This window comes from Psittacula echo, assembly GCF_963264785.1.
Source record: "Psittacula echo genome assembly, chromosome: 11".
Lineage (NCBI taxonomy): Eukaryota > Metazoa > Chordata > Aves > Psittaciformes > Psittacidae > Psittacula > Psittacula echo.
This window is the reverse complement of record NC_137746.1, coordinates 8,248,014-8,263,123: the sequence shown is the minus strand read 5'-3', so window position 1 is coordinate 8,263,123 and position 15,110 is coordinate 8,248,014. Positions and strand designations below refer to the sequence as shown.

The 15,110-nt window shown below is 39.2% G+C and overlaps 1 protein-coding gene across 4 annotated transcripts in view; it reads left to right on the top strand.

The window, feature by feature from the left end:
• Positions 1-15,110, top strand: part of CLINT1 (clathrin interactor 1) — a 56,871-nt gene that overhangs the window by 11,080 nt on the left and 30,681 nt on the right. The gene's annotated exons all lie outside the window — the stretch shown is intronic.

The window sequence follows — 15,110 nt, the reverse complement described above, 5'->3', positions numbered from 1 at the left end:
GCAGTGGCTCCATCTTTGGTGATGTTCAGAACCTGTCTAGACATGGGCCTGACCAACCGGCTCCTGCTGAGCCTGTGTGAGTGCAGTGCCTGGGCTGGGCGGTCAAAGGGGCTCCCTCCCAGCCTCAGCCGTTTCCTGGCTCTGACTCAGCTATCTGAAACCGTAAGAGCTCTTCACTGAAACAAGTATCAGCTAGAATGTATCCAGGAAAGGTGGACTGGGGAGGTACCACAGCCCTGTATTTCCTAACCCTCAGTTATGGGGGAAAAAACAGCAGAAACTCCATGAGTGACACAAAATGCAGCCCTTCCATAGTATTTCATTATTGTTTCATGTGCCATGAGCCTCATCTGTGAGTCTTGTATCAGCTGAACTATTTTGATGTGGTTTTGATTATATATAGTGTACTTATCCTGTGTGATAAGATGCTGTAGAAGAAATAGTGGGAAATGGTTGATTGTCAGAACTGATTGTCAGCATAACTTTTATTATGATTACACTAAGTTAACTTGACCAGGAGATGACAACTGATTTTAATGGGAGGAAGGCCTGCAGTTGGTGAAGGGAAAAATAGTTCTTGTAGGTCTATTGTAGGAGATACACATATGTTACAAAAGGCATCTGTCCTGGGATAAGGCAAATTTTAGAAGACCAAAGAATAAGGTGGAACCTGGAATATTTCAGCAAATTTTGGCTGTGTTCTGTCTTGTCCCATTTTAGAACAGTGTGGTTAGTAGGACTCTGTAACATAGGGCAGGCACAAAATAACACAGGCACAGCTGAATGGGTGAGGAACATGTTGAAGAAAACTTTTTCAGACCAAATTAACAAGCAAACTGTGTCATCCAGTCAGTCCTTACAAACTGAAAATTCAGGACTAAAAGTGTGAGGGCAGAGCAAGCGCAGGAAGAGGACTGTTTTGCTTCATGTCCTCCCACCCTATGTGGATGGCAGAGAGGCAATGTGGGCAGGAAATGTGATAGCAGTGGGTGACTTCATGTATCCTTTGTAGGTTAGATATACATTGCATCAGCATCTTCCACTGTTCACAGTACACATTTAGGTTATTGGTGGTTGGCTCACCAAAGAGCTAGCGAAGAAGACAGAAGTTGCAAGCCTTGACTTGGTCCTGAGCTGTACAGTGATTCTGGTTCAGGACATCACTTTCAGAGCCATTCTGTAATAGTGAATAAAGCACTTGGATTAAAAATTGTGTTGTGAGCAACAAGAGCATAAATAAAAAACATTTTTGGGTACATTTTTCATAAAGTTTGCCCTTGAACATAAAAATTAGGAATTTATTTAAAACCTCCAGACTTCCAAGGGCATGCTGAAGAATGGAATCCTTGCAGGTGATGTGGAGATAATGGCTCCTAACAAAACTCTTACTGTTTCTCGAAGACAGTGATGAAAAAGAGACGTCACTGGTGAAGAGGAGGGTTAAGGAAATAATTCAAAGCAAGCCCATGTGTTTCAAAAAAGCTGAAAGGTCTGTTTGAAGAAAATGCTAAGTTTAGAGTTACTGGTTATTCATATGTAAAAACAGCAAGACAGATGAGGCAGTTTAAAAAACAGCTTGTGAAAGGCTTACAGCTGAGTTCAAAACAAATTGGAAGCAAGAAGCCAGGGAATGCCTTTAGGGTCACTAGATGCTGAAGGAGCACTGGTAAAAGGTGACGGCATAGCTGGAAATCCCCCTGAATTCTTTGCCCCTAGCTGTAAAATGTTGGATGCTCATAGCTTATTCTGCACAATTATCACTGCGTGCTTGCCTGTACTTGTTTTTTATACAACATAACAGGCATCTTTTGACACCATGAGAGATTATGATGCCGAGCAAACAGGTTTCCCCTTGCACATCCCTACTTACGCTGAAGTGCCAAGTACTCGCTGAGAGACTGCAAAGTCTTAATTGCACTTTAATTTATAAGAAGTTTAATTTCTTGTTTTTGTTAGCAAGGTGAAGTGAAAGGAAAGGCTTAATTTTTGAAAGAAGCTTACTTTCCAGGAAAAATGAGATATGCTGAGACACTAAAACACAAGTTGAAAGGGCTTTGATTGTGTTCCTCTTAAGGCTGTGTGTAGTGGACTCAAGAACTAAGGGTCTTGCGTCCAGGCATACTCCATGTAGTCTTGTTGTGGTTTAAGCCCAGGCCGTAATCAGAGCCACGAAGTCCACTTCCCCCCCCACCTTTCTTCCCTCTGCTTCTGGAGGGACGGGGAGGAGAATCAAAAGAATGCAACTCCCACGGGTTGAGATAAGAACAGTTTAATAACTAAGGTATAACACAAATCACTACTGCTACCACTAATAGTAATAATGATAAAGGAAATAACAAGGAAGAGAATACAACCACTCACCAACTGGTACCTCGCCCCCACCCCGCAGTGATCCAGCCCTTCTGGGCACTCTCAATTCTACATCCTGGGCATGACGTCCTATGGTATGGAATACCTCTTTGGCTAGTTTGGGTCAGGTGTCCTGTCCCTGCTTCCTCCCAGCTTCTCCTCCTCCCTGGCAGAGCATGAGACTCACAAAGTCCTTGATCAGTCTAAACATCGGTGTTATCAGCTTTGTTCCCAGGCTGAAAGTCAAAAACACAGCACTACAACAGCTACTAAGAAGGAGAAAAACTGACTGCTGCTGCTGAACCCAGGACAAGTCTTAAGTGTCTTCCTTAAATTGTCTGACAGATGAAACATTTTTTTTCTGGATTGAATTTCAGTATTGGATATGAAAGGAAACACTGCAGGTACATTAGAGCCTTTGAGTGTAGCAGGTATTATAGCACTACATAGAACAGTGGAATAGTCCTTGATTTCTGCTTCATGTGATAGGCAAGCAGACTGTAAGGAACCAATTTTGAGAAGAGAAGCCTATCAACTTCTCTGTTGTGACAGCACTATTCATTTTCTGATTTCATTTTAATTATTTTCCATAAATAAGGTGCCTGAAATATGCTGTTCAGGTTGTGTGGGGTTTGTTTGCAAGCAACAGCAGCTATAGAATTAATTCCAGTGTGCTTAGAATAAGATCAGTAAAGGATAATGCAGTTCGCTTCAGAAAAACAAAGGTGAGGATAGTAGTCTCGAGTATCTTTCTCTCCTACTGAATACCTCCTGCAGAGCAATTCCACTGAAAGACACTTGAATAAATGAAGGAAAATAACTGGTTATGAGCCTGCAATTTGATAACTTTGTGTAAACTGTTCCTTCCTTTTCCTTTCTCCTACTCTGAAAAGTGCAGTGCAGCTTCTGCCTTGGTCTTAAGATATTTTCCAAGACACAAGGCTGTATTAAAATAGCAGGTGAGGGTTTTCTTGTTTAGTTGCTTCACCTGCTATATGGACCATATTTCTAGATTCTGTTGATGATGAGATAGATACACATCTTAGGCTTTCTTAGGTCATACAAGGTTAATTCTTTGCTGTATCACAGATGAAATGTGAAGCTGTAGAGTTATAGCTCTAGTTGAAGGTAAAAAGGAACTGCAAGCCCTTCAAAGCAAGCCTGGATGCCAGGGATAGAGTGTGATTTGTGTTGTAAAAGGTGTGTATGTGTGTGCGTTTGACTTGTATGGCTTATGTGCAGGTGGGGTGCTGCTGTCTGCCTCTGATTGCATTGAGCCTGAAGGGGCAAGAAGAAGAGCTGGCAGGAACTGGAGCCCTTGGACAGGCTGGAGAGAACAGAGGCAGCACTTTCAGATCTGGTAACCTTACCTGTACCTTGCCTGTGGCTCTGATGAGAGAAGAGCTTGTAGCCAGTGCTTACTGTTGACTTAGAGGAGCTATCTGTACTCAGGTTCATTCCTCTAAAAATGATGGCAGAGGGTTGACATTGCAAAGTGTTGGGGTTCGTGTCATGTCACGGTGCCAAAGTGATTATATAGTAGCAGGGAATGATCAATTTGTGTGTTAAAAGCTTCAGCGCTTGCATTGTTTAAACTTTAATCAGCCTTGCCTGATGGAACAGCTAGTGTTTAGAGTAATGCTTAATTTGTAATAAATTTGGAATTAGGGCAGTGTTTTCATGGTACTCAGCTTGCAGTGAAGGGATAGCTGAAACTACAAGGATCATTGAACATGATCCATTAATGGTAGGGGTGTGTGTTTTTTGGCAGTATTAAACTCCATATTATTGTCTGTGCATTCTTCTGTCCACGCTAAATACTTTGTCAGTTGACAAATATTTGAAACTATTCTTTGAGTAAGGAAAGTTTGGATTACTTAGATTTCAGTGTGATTAGTAACACTGATGAATAGGTCTGCACAATTCATAGCTGTAGTAACTATCAGGCAGTGCTGCTGCTTTTTGGAGTAAAATCTACTGTCTGTAACTGTCCAGCTGATATACTTCAAGCATGTATAGCATCAGGAGGTTTCCTTGACCTCTTGGTGCATTATTGTAAACTTACAACTGTTACATGCTCTTCATGGTGTCAGAAAACCCTAGTATGATGTGTTTTGGTGAGTGAACAGTTACAAAGAGTGCAAAATGTCAGAAGCTTTAGAGTGAGGGGGCTTGTCAAAGGAGTCTTTTGGGGATATCTTTTGGGGATAGCTTAAAGAACTAATGCCACACCTCTTGACACTCTGAAAACTAAAGTTTTGTTTTGGAACCAGGTTGTTTTAAGTACAGAGATCATTGTTTGACCTTCTGGAGAATTTGGAGTGTCATAGCTGCTGTTAGAGGATTCATTTTACTGTGATGTTGGGTTTTGGTTTATCCCCCCCACCCCTATCTTCCTCCGTCATCCAAGGTCATCCTCAATCTTTTTCTAATGGTCAAATACAGGAAGTGTGAGGTACACCAGTGGGTTGAAGTCACACAGATTCAAAGCTACAACTTGCTTCTCTGAAAACTTATCCCTTTTATTTCTTGAAAGAAGGGTAAGACCTCACTGTTCCTGTAAATACTTCTCTCTCAACATTCAAATCCTGAAAGCTGCCTGACTGGGAGTACTTATGGAGTCTCTTTATATGCTGAAGGTTTCAGTATACACTTAAAATACTTCAGCTGTGGGCTTGAGTGTGGTATCTTAGTAGGGTGTGTATAGAAAGAGGAGAGTAGCTCTAGTAGCTAATTCAGAAGGCAGCTTATGCAACCCATTATGAACACCTGAAATGAGCTTTTTATTTTCAGGGACATTTACTCTTGAAGTTAAATGAGTGCAACAAATTACAAAGAAACAGTTGATTGAAGAGTGTAAGCTATGGTGAAGAGTGTTTCAGTCTCTCTATCCCAAAATGGATGTGTTTAAGTTTTAGTTTTACATTACAATTGTCCAGCAGTGTTTATTGGGATTTGCTTATTTGTGCTGGTATTTTATTCATATAAAAAGCACTCTACAGAAAGTGTGGTTTTAATTAGATTTCTCTAATTCTTTTCTACTTGATTAACCATTTGTTTTCAGTATCAGTCATGTTACCTGATTAGATCACAAGTATGGAAAAATTAAGATGCAGCACTTGACGGAAAGTACGTAGTGGTTGTTGCTGAGTCTTGAAGGAGGAAGCACAATCTGACTGCATTCTTTACAGACACGTAATTAAGTCTAGAAAATAGTTTTAAAATGCTGCATCCTGATTGTTACAGAAGAAAAAATCTGAAGTGTAAGGAGCAGAGAAGCAAAGGTTGAGGACTGAGCAAAAATAATCATGTGCTTACAGCATACACATGGAAATCTCTTCAGTTCCAGTTGCAAAAGGCCATCCAAGTTTTGTAATTCCTCAACTTTTTTGACTGTGTGGCTGCTATTGTTTAAACACAGCTTATTGAACTTTGAAAGCAATTAAATCCACAGGCATAGGAGCTACGAAGCAGTGGCTTCAGTGTGATATGCCAGATGTAGGCTCACATGAGTGTAAGGAGAGTGAGAACTTGCAAAGGGCAGTAGCAGTGTTGCCTTTTTGTCTGACTCAAAACCAGAGTTGCTGTTGTAGCATGTAACTATCCCACCAAAGTGTCAAATGTTGCCTGAAAGAAAGCTTTTCCCCTACTTGTTTGTGAAATCGGTTTTTATGCTTAAGATTAACCAGATCTGTCACAAAAATGGTTTAGGTGTAATTGGACTCTAATTTTAACTAAAACTTGAGCTAAAAATGTGACCTAAAAAACTAATACTGCAGAACAGTGGAAAATACTATCATGGTGTTCTTACAGTGTGAATTAAAAGGAAGTATTTTGATTCATTCTACTTGCTGGAGTACAACATTTATTCTGGCAAGTCACCTTTAACAGAAGTTTTTTTTGAATGAAGCAAAATGACAACACTTACTGAGGCTTTAAAGTGGAACTGCGGAAACGTGTATTTGAAGTAAAAATAGTATAATTGTTGAAGATTAGAGGATGCTAGCTGAAGAATGTTAAGGTGGGTGTTTGGAACCAAAACATCCATAAAGAATGGGGAAACAAAGAAATGGGTCTGGGCTGTAGATGAAGAAATGCTTCATATAGCGATGATACAAAACCACGATCGATAGTAGTAATTGTGGCAAAATCCTCAGTGAGTTTGAGAAATTATTTACCAGCACATCTTGCTGCTCTACAGTTGTTGACAAATTAATATATTTAAACAACCATGTATCTGTTGGTTTAAATCACAAGGGATTCTTTCATATAAAAATATGAAAGTATTAACACTTACATACTACAGGGAATTTGCAATAGAAGAGATGAAATCAGCCTTAAATCTTCTCAGAGGGAGAAGTGTTGGTTCCTTGCACAAATATGCTTTAAAACTGCCATGTAATTAGTTGCTTCATGTTCCCAACATCTGTAAAAACTACTTCAGCTGTAGCATAGCAATTACAAGAACACGAGAATATAGCAAGCTGCAAGTGGGTAACTTCTGAGAGGGGGGGGAAACTTTGGAGGGGAAGACTTCAGTAATGTACACTGAGCGGTTTCTGTAAGTGACAGATCTCCCGAATTCTTTAACAGGTTTCAATTTAGTTCTTAAAGTCACTGTTCTTTTTGAAAGTGTGTGTGTGGTGGACTTTGGGTTATCTTGTTTACTTGGTAGTCTTTTGTGATTAGAAGTTGTAAGGCACAGGAAATAGCTTTATAGTTCCTTCCTCCCACAAGTTGTAATTCATTTGTGGCCATCAGGATGTTTTTCTTGGCTTATCTCTTTCTGTGCAGTTTGCCTTGCACATCTGCCACATAAATTATGAAGCTGTTAACTTGAAAAGCTGAAATTGTATTTTAGATCCTACTGTACCGTAATGAAGATGGTATCATTGGTCAGAAAGAGCATAATTGCAACTTGCATAGGTCTGTAATAATACCCAGTGTTCCTGTATGAAATTGACTGGTGTCATATTTGTAATGCTTCTGAGGAGTGGCTTAAAAATAAGTAACTTCAAACGGTCAAGTATCAGCTAATGTTGTGCTGTTACCTCTGTGTAACCTGAGGTATTTCACTAGGCATTTTGGCAGATGGGTACCCATCTGTTTCTTCCCTGAATGTGAACTGCTGGCTTCATATTTGGTATCCATATGTTTCATTTGCAAGGCTCTAAATCTAAGCTTTGTGTTTTATAACAAAAGTGACATTACTGACAGGAGCAAAATTAAAATGCAGTAAGTTTGTTACATGTTTTTTAGTTAGTTTGTCTTCACTAACCAAGGGGAGAGATGCTGGCTGAGGCTGAATATATGAGTTCACTGAGGGCAAGAGCAGCACTATAGTATCACAGAATGGTTTGGGTTGGAAGGGAACTTAAAGCTCATCCAGTTACAACCCTACCTTCTGCTAGACCAGCTTGTTCCAAGCCCTGTCCAACCTGACCTTGAACACTGCCAGGGGTGGGGCAGCCACAGCTTCTCTAGGCAAACCTGTGCCAGTACCTCAGCACACGCACACTTGTAAGACCATCTTTAGTTTGAAGGCAGTTAGTATCTTTTTCTCTGAATATCTGCTAGTAACATTAGGTACATACATTCCTGAATGTCCTTTATATTGTTTGGGATAACAGGTGGATAAATTATGTCTTATCTTTTCTGTCCTCTCTGTGAGACAGTCTGAATGGTGAGCTTTCTAAGGTACTGACAGATTGTCACAGGGCAGTGAAATCTGGTGCTGATATACATCTTTCAGTTTGACTTTGTCTTAAATCCTTTCAGTTTCTTAAAACATAAGTTTGGACCAATGATCAGCTTTAATCCCTCAGAGCCTGAAGGAAGCAAGGCTAAATAAGTGGAGTTAATATGATGCCCCTTTTTAGGAGGTGCTTCTTGCGTGGTGTGCTGGCCCTGTGTGGTTTGGGAGGTGGTGCTGTGTGGATAGGGACAGTTTCTTTTTTAGCTCACCAATTCAAATGCTCTTTTGAAAGAGTTTCATGCCCAGATGGAAAAGTATTAAATGATTTTTTTAATTGGCAAAAATGTTTCTGGAAACTAATTAACAATTTAATAGATGCCAAGATTCCCACACCTGGAAGTGGGGGAGGCATAGCCTGTGCTCAGACAAGTTGTGTGACTTTTTTTATTTACTATGTACTCTCAGTAGTTGAAGCTAAGTTCTGCACACAGTTTAAAAATGGATCATTTAATATTAACTTTTTAGCGTTCTCAGAAAGCTTTCTGTCTATTTTCAGTCCTGCTTTACAGGAACCTTTTAATCTAGAGGCTAAAAATAGTTTTAGATGCATGACTCATAGAAGTTGAGTGGTGGGGATAAGATGGGTCCTTCCCCTCCAAAGGCTTCATCTTAGATGCATGTGTCTGTGGGTTGGGGTCTTTTAGGTAACCATATTGTGAAAATGTCCCTGGAGTCTGCCTTATCTCTTCTCCAGGTGTTGAATGTTCATTTTGCTCGTCTTATTTTGTGGTGTATTTGTCCATTTATTTTAAAAAAGCAAATATGGATGCAGTCTCAAGCATCTGAAAGGAAAGCTACATTATACTTTGGCTTGTTTTCATTTTTTGCCTTAAATTGATAGGCCCTGTACTGATTTGGGGGAAATATGAAAAAAATCACTGCTGTTGTGTTTTATTCCTGTCTGTTGTGGTATTCCTGAAACATGCACCATGGACCAGATGAGCGATAGCTAGTGGGTCCCTGTCTGGTGTTATAGTGGGAGACTGCTAGCTTCTCCGCTGAAAGGGAGCAGACAGACGAACTGTTAGGAGAAAATAAGCTGCTGGAAGACAAAGCCAGCACTTTAACTATAGGAGCAAAGCATTAGCTCAGCGTCCAGATGTAAGTTACTGCTGCCTTTGTTCAGACGTTTACATTGAAATTACCACCATGCTGATAATAAACCATCCATATGAGAAAGATAACAGCAGTGCTGTGTGCCTTTCCATAAAAATTGTAGTGATGTTTGAATGGAGATATGCAAGATGAATAAATTAACCTGATTCACATTCTTCCTTCTTCAGTAGAGTTAAAGCAAACTTTCCTGTAATTTATGCTGTAATTTAATGCTTTCTTATCTATTTCTTTTTTAGATGCCATTTATGGTATGTTCTGTTTGAACAATGCAATCTATTAATTTTTAAATCTAATAACCACTGCACAGAGCTGTGTAAGTGTATTCTTATTGGGTTTTGTTCATGTAGACTTTGGAGACTGTTGCTGTAAAAATCTCCTTTGCTATGTCACCAAGCGAGGTGACAAGATTTTATTCTGAGTCAGTAACATCTGTTCTGTCACAGGCCAAATGCAGTGTGCTTTGCTTTGATTCACTGTGAAAGTCATAGGAAACGTGGTGAAGGCTTTCTAAAAATAAAGAAGCTGCTAACAAATTACAGAGAGAATGAGGCTAAAATATTAGTCTGAGACTGCATATTGCAAGTATAATGCTAAACACTTATGTAAAAGATAATTTTATGTTGTGTCTGTTCTGTCACCTCAGATAACAAAAGGTTAAAGTACTTGTTTCTTGCAAGACTTCGGTACCACACTGCATCGTGCTGTACAAAAACAAAGCTTCTGTTGTCCTCTGTTCATCCAGACTCCTCCCCCTCTAACAGATTATTTATTTTTTCTTCTAAAATTATGATTTCTTTACTGTTGCTGTTTGTTGGGATGGCATCAGTGTTCAAACTGTGCATGCAATAGGCATACATGTGTGTAACACTTGGGTTTGCTTTTTTCTTCTGTGCTTAGTCTTTAAACAGGTATTTGCAGAATGGTGTCTCGTTGGAAACTGTTAATGGTGGGAAAATGTAGTAAGTTTCTTATCTCAGCTTTTAGTATTTTAGTGTTCCCAGTTGTAAAATTAAAAAAGGAAAACAGAAGGTGCATAATCCGGTGATGTCCTTGGAGTAATAGTTAAAGGCATAATATTATGCACATAGGAGTCCCATGTATACATGATATTGTAATTGGTTTGAAATATACATTGAAAAAAATTTTTAACTGTGTAACCAGGTTTCTTGTTCCTGCTGCTCAGTCCCTCAGCACAGTGGGCAGCTTCCCAGAGGTTGGAGAAGTGTTTCTAATTAGGCTTACCCTGTCCAACCCAATACCTTTATCATCACTATAAAGAAACTGTTGTAATGCACCCTCTCTGTGACTTCTGGTTATTTTAGTTTTCACAAGATTAGACATGGCATTTCACAAATCTTCTGTGGATCTAATGTCTAGAATTGTACTTGTGTCCTCAGTGACACCACCCACATCAATAGCAACTCTAATCCTAATGGTGCTTTTAATGGAGTGGTCTGACTCTTGCCCCAGGGCATATTCAAAGCTTTCAAGTTTGTGCAGAAACATTGACTAAGATCTGTTAGGCCTTCCAATTCCTTAATATATTTTAAAGTAAGTTATGGATGGATGGATGGATATTTCTTATTCTTTCATTACCTTTAATGTATAAGTGCTTGCTTTTCTCATGGTTCTTATTTTCGCTATGTCAGGTTTCCTGTGCATGTGGTATTTAAAGGTTTCTGTATGTTTAAGACTGCTGCTGTTTGAGCATTGATGTGAAATGCTAAGTTTACGTGTCATTTGAAGAGCTGAAACTCTGAGATACAGCTCTTTACTCCTTTCCTAATGAATGCTTATCTTAGGAATACTCCCTCCAAAAGAACATTGTTCCAGAATCTACCAGTGAACTGTAAGCTTCCTTTATGAGTTATGATTTCATGCACTTTGACTGTATTGTCAAGGTGATGAGGGTACAGAACACCACTGACCATGGAAAAAAGTCTGGAAGATACAGGAGATGCAGGGGAGCATGAAGTGGAAATACCTGTGTGGCATCCTTTTGAAAATACTATGGACACTGAACTCTTTACTCTTACTAGTGCTATGTGCTGCATCGGGGGTTCTAATCAAAGTGTTGAATCAAGTGAATAAAGACAAAAATTGTTGCACCTTTTTCTTTAGCAGGTTTGCTGGTGGTGTATGTAAATCATCATCATGGAATGTTGTTTGAGGGTTAACATTAGAGTTTGGGGGCAAATTTGTAGAGAAGACATTAGCTGAAAAACCAGTCTACTTCCATTTCTGTTGCTGACTGTGATGAGAGCCTGATGTTCCCACATCCATGTTTCCAGAGTGTTCCTGGTTCAAGGGATACAATATAGAGAGATTTAGCGGTGGGTTTTTTCCAGTGTGGAACCAGCAGTGATTGATGTGGGATAATTAGTTCAGACACAACAAAGCTACTTGTAATTTTACCAATTGGAAGCTATTACTAGAAGCTGCATAGTTATAGTTGTGTAATATTTTGTAAGTGATGATAATTTCCTAACAGATAATTGAGCTGACTTTGGTTACAGCAGATGAATCTGTAGAGATCCCTGTGGTCCTGAACAATGAGAAATCTTCGCTCCGAAACAAACATTTCAATTCATTATGTTGTGATTATTTAATTTTTTAATAAAATGCTGGGTGGAATTACAATGGGTTTGCTTTCCTGGCAGAAAAGTGATTTTTTTTAAATAATTTTTTTTCTTAGTCTTAAAGAGAAAAGCTTTCTTTTTTGGAATTAATTTTGTGGCTGTTTTATGGAAAACACCACTGAAGAAGTGCTGATATGTTACTGAGAGCAGAGTGCACCTCATCCTCACTAATGTCCTGAATATTAGTAGCTCAAGTCATGTATTACTATGTAAGGTCAGAAGCCTGAGCAGAGTGGCCAAAATATATGTCAGAGCCTTATACTGGAGTATGTTGAAATAAGTAATGAAAATAATAGAGGTTTTCTGCGTATATATTCGTCGCTCACCATTGTTTGTTGTATTTGTGTCCATGTCGTGGGTTGCTTTCAATATCTTCTCGTAAGAGAGATGGAAGACAGAACCCCTCTTAAATTGTGCCTTTTCTGTATGTCATCTGTGAAGTGTTCCTTCAGTCTGTAAGGCTTTATGATTTTGCCGGCTACCCACTAGCTATCTTTAATTTCCCTGTTGTAAAGAACAGTGCTCAGAGGATAATCTCAGACCTGTAGGATTTTTATTCGTTTATGCCTGAAAACTAAAGTGGTTTTCAGACTGTAGTAAAGGTTGAAGTGGCAGATGCTTTGTTAAACTTTTGGCAGTTTCTCTGATCCCCTTAGTTGTGTATCTGTAGGAACAGAACTTCTTGTTTGTTTGCTCTCCCAAACTCCAACTAAACATGTATTTTTACCTCGAATTATACAACTGAGGTATGTGCAATACTTCCTCTCACCCTGCCCATCCCTCTCCTCTCCCCCTCTTGCTTACTTTCTGGGGTTGTTTCGGGTTTTGTTTTAGGTTTAGGTGTTTTTAGCACACTGTAGGATATGGCCCCTGGATCCAGATGACAAGCTTTACCTCATATTTACAAATCTCAAAACATAACTTTAGAACAACATTTGAAGCTATTTACAATTGGTTGAATTCTTTGAAAGATTTTTCTTTGAAAAACGCAGACAAAATTGTGGACAGAGTATTTTTGTGGTATTTCATCCGTGGTACATCAGTTGAGTTTCACAATTTTCAAGAGGAAGTGTGTCTTATTACCTGATGCAGTCAGAGATGATCAGAGCTATTACCCGCTATTTCACTAGCAATGTCCATTTATTCATGTGAAGGAATTTAGTCGCAGACCTGAGCTACCTGTTCAGCATTGCTATGAGTTGTAGATGCAAACATTTAAAGTTGAGGGTTCTCTTGCAGGAAATTGAAAGTGAGCATTTTGTTCAGTGTCACCGTGCTGCTGTTTGAGAGATGTGACAGTGCCCTCTCTTGGCTCTTCTGAACAGTTTTGGGTTTGTTCTAAAGAAACAATACTGAAATACTGTACAATAAAGAGTAAAACTCATCTGTTGACATTAGTCTGATTAAGAAGACTTAAAACAAATGTAAGACACAAACAGCAAAGAATGCAGCAGTTCGTAATGTCAACGTCAACCCATTTCTGTGCCATGCCTTTGTTTTGGGTGAAACTTTCAAAATACACTTGTGTTTAATGTCTGGCCAAGTCAAAAGCTTCTGTAAACGCGCTTGTCACAAGATGCTGTTTGCGCAGGGTTTCACTTAATGATTTGGGGTAGATCCAAATGTGATCTCGCAGATAGCAGGGTGTTTGAAACACTGTCTCAAAGATACTTTCTGACAGCCTTTACTGTTGTATGTCCGTTTCTTTGCTGAGCGGGCTGTGTCCATGCAATCCAGCACGATTCCCTGGAAGCTGCCCAGTATAAACTAATCAGAGAGCCCCCCCTGGTGTCTGAAAGTGTCCTCGGATATTAAATTTATATCAATCCCAGGAAGTCTTGGCAATCAAAGTAGTCACTTTTTCCCTTCACATCTGGACGTAAATTATTTTCTTGTTGCAGAGGTCACAGGAATCATGGGTAGGGCATGGAATGAGGGCCATAGAAAACATGGGAAAGGAAGAATAAAACTGTATTTCCACCTTCTTAGAAATGGTTATTTTTAAATGACCTGGAATAAAGCCAAGCTTTACAACAGTTGGTTGTTTTTTTCTTTCCTTGAAGTTTACATTTGTTGATGAATTAAATGTGGCTTAAAGATACTTTGTTTTGGAACACTTTGTGCCATTAGAGCTCATCTTGGCACTTATAAAAGAGCTTTCTCCTAGTTTCTGAGGACACTAACTTTACTGCAGGAGTGTTTTAGACACAGAGCAGGCTTCTGTGCTCCTTTCTTTTGGCATTTACTTAATTTCCATGTTTTCCTTCCGTTTCCCCTTTTCAACCCCAATGCTGCTACAGCCATGCACTTTGAGCTCTTCCATAATGCTGGATTATTATTTTTTATAGGATAACTTTGCATCTTTCCAAGCATATTTCCATTCTTAAATTCTTTCCTCTAAGAAATTAAGGAAATGCTTCATTTTATGTTTTCCCCTCCCAACTCTCCATCAAGACTCTCAAACAAGCACTTAAGGAGGGGTTAGAAAAACAAACAGAACCTTTCCATGCAACTCCCTGCCTTTCCTCGATGGGACAAGGGAACTAGTGTGCTCGAAGCTACAAAGCCCTGAAGCCTGTAGCTTTGGAGTTGTGGGGGTTTTTTTACGTTCTATGCTTATGGGAAATAAAGATGGTATTAGTTTACATTTGTATGGTAAAGAAAATGTCGGGAGCAGAAGCTTGAGGTGCATTTAGCAGAAATGAATTTGTGAAATGTTAATTGCTGTTGTTCACAACTACTGCTGTGTTCCTACATGGCTTTTTTTACATATGTAGGTTCTGTTAGCTTGCTGATTATTTATTCAGTCATGTAGCTTACACTTTTTATACACCAAGTTGAATAAAATCATACATGGGAATCTGACGGCAGGATTCTCATGCTGAGAATCCAAAATTAAGTCCAGGAATTTTACTCTGTTTTAACAATTACCTTCTGTGTTCCCTTTCAGACTTAGGGGATCTTATTCTTGATTCTGCTGTTTATAACTCCCAGTGACAAGATCTTTGCTATCCTTATGCGAAATAAAATTGAACCGGTGTTGCGTGAATGCTGCATTGTGCAACTCCTACATGAACAGAGGGATGACTTATTAAGAATCTTTTTTTTTTTCCCCCTCTTCTAGACCTTCAGGATCAGAGGAGCTTTTTAAGCAGCAAATGCCTTCTCCACATTGCATTATAAGATAATTAGATTGTTCTTGCAGTATAATCTATTTGACTTTATGGGATAGTTTGTGTTGAGAAGTCATC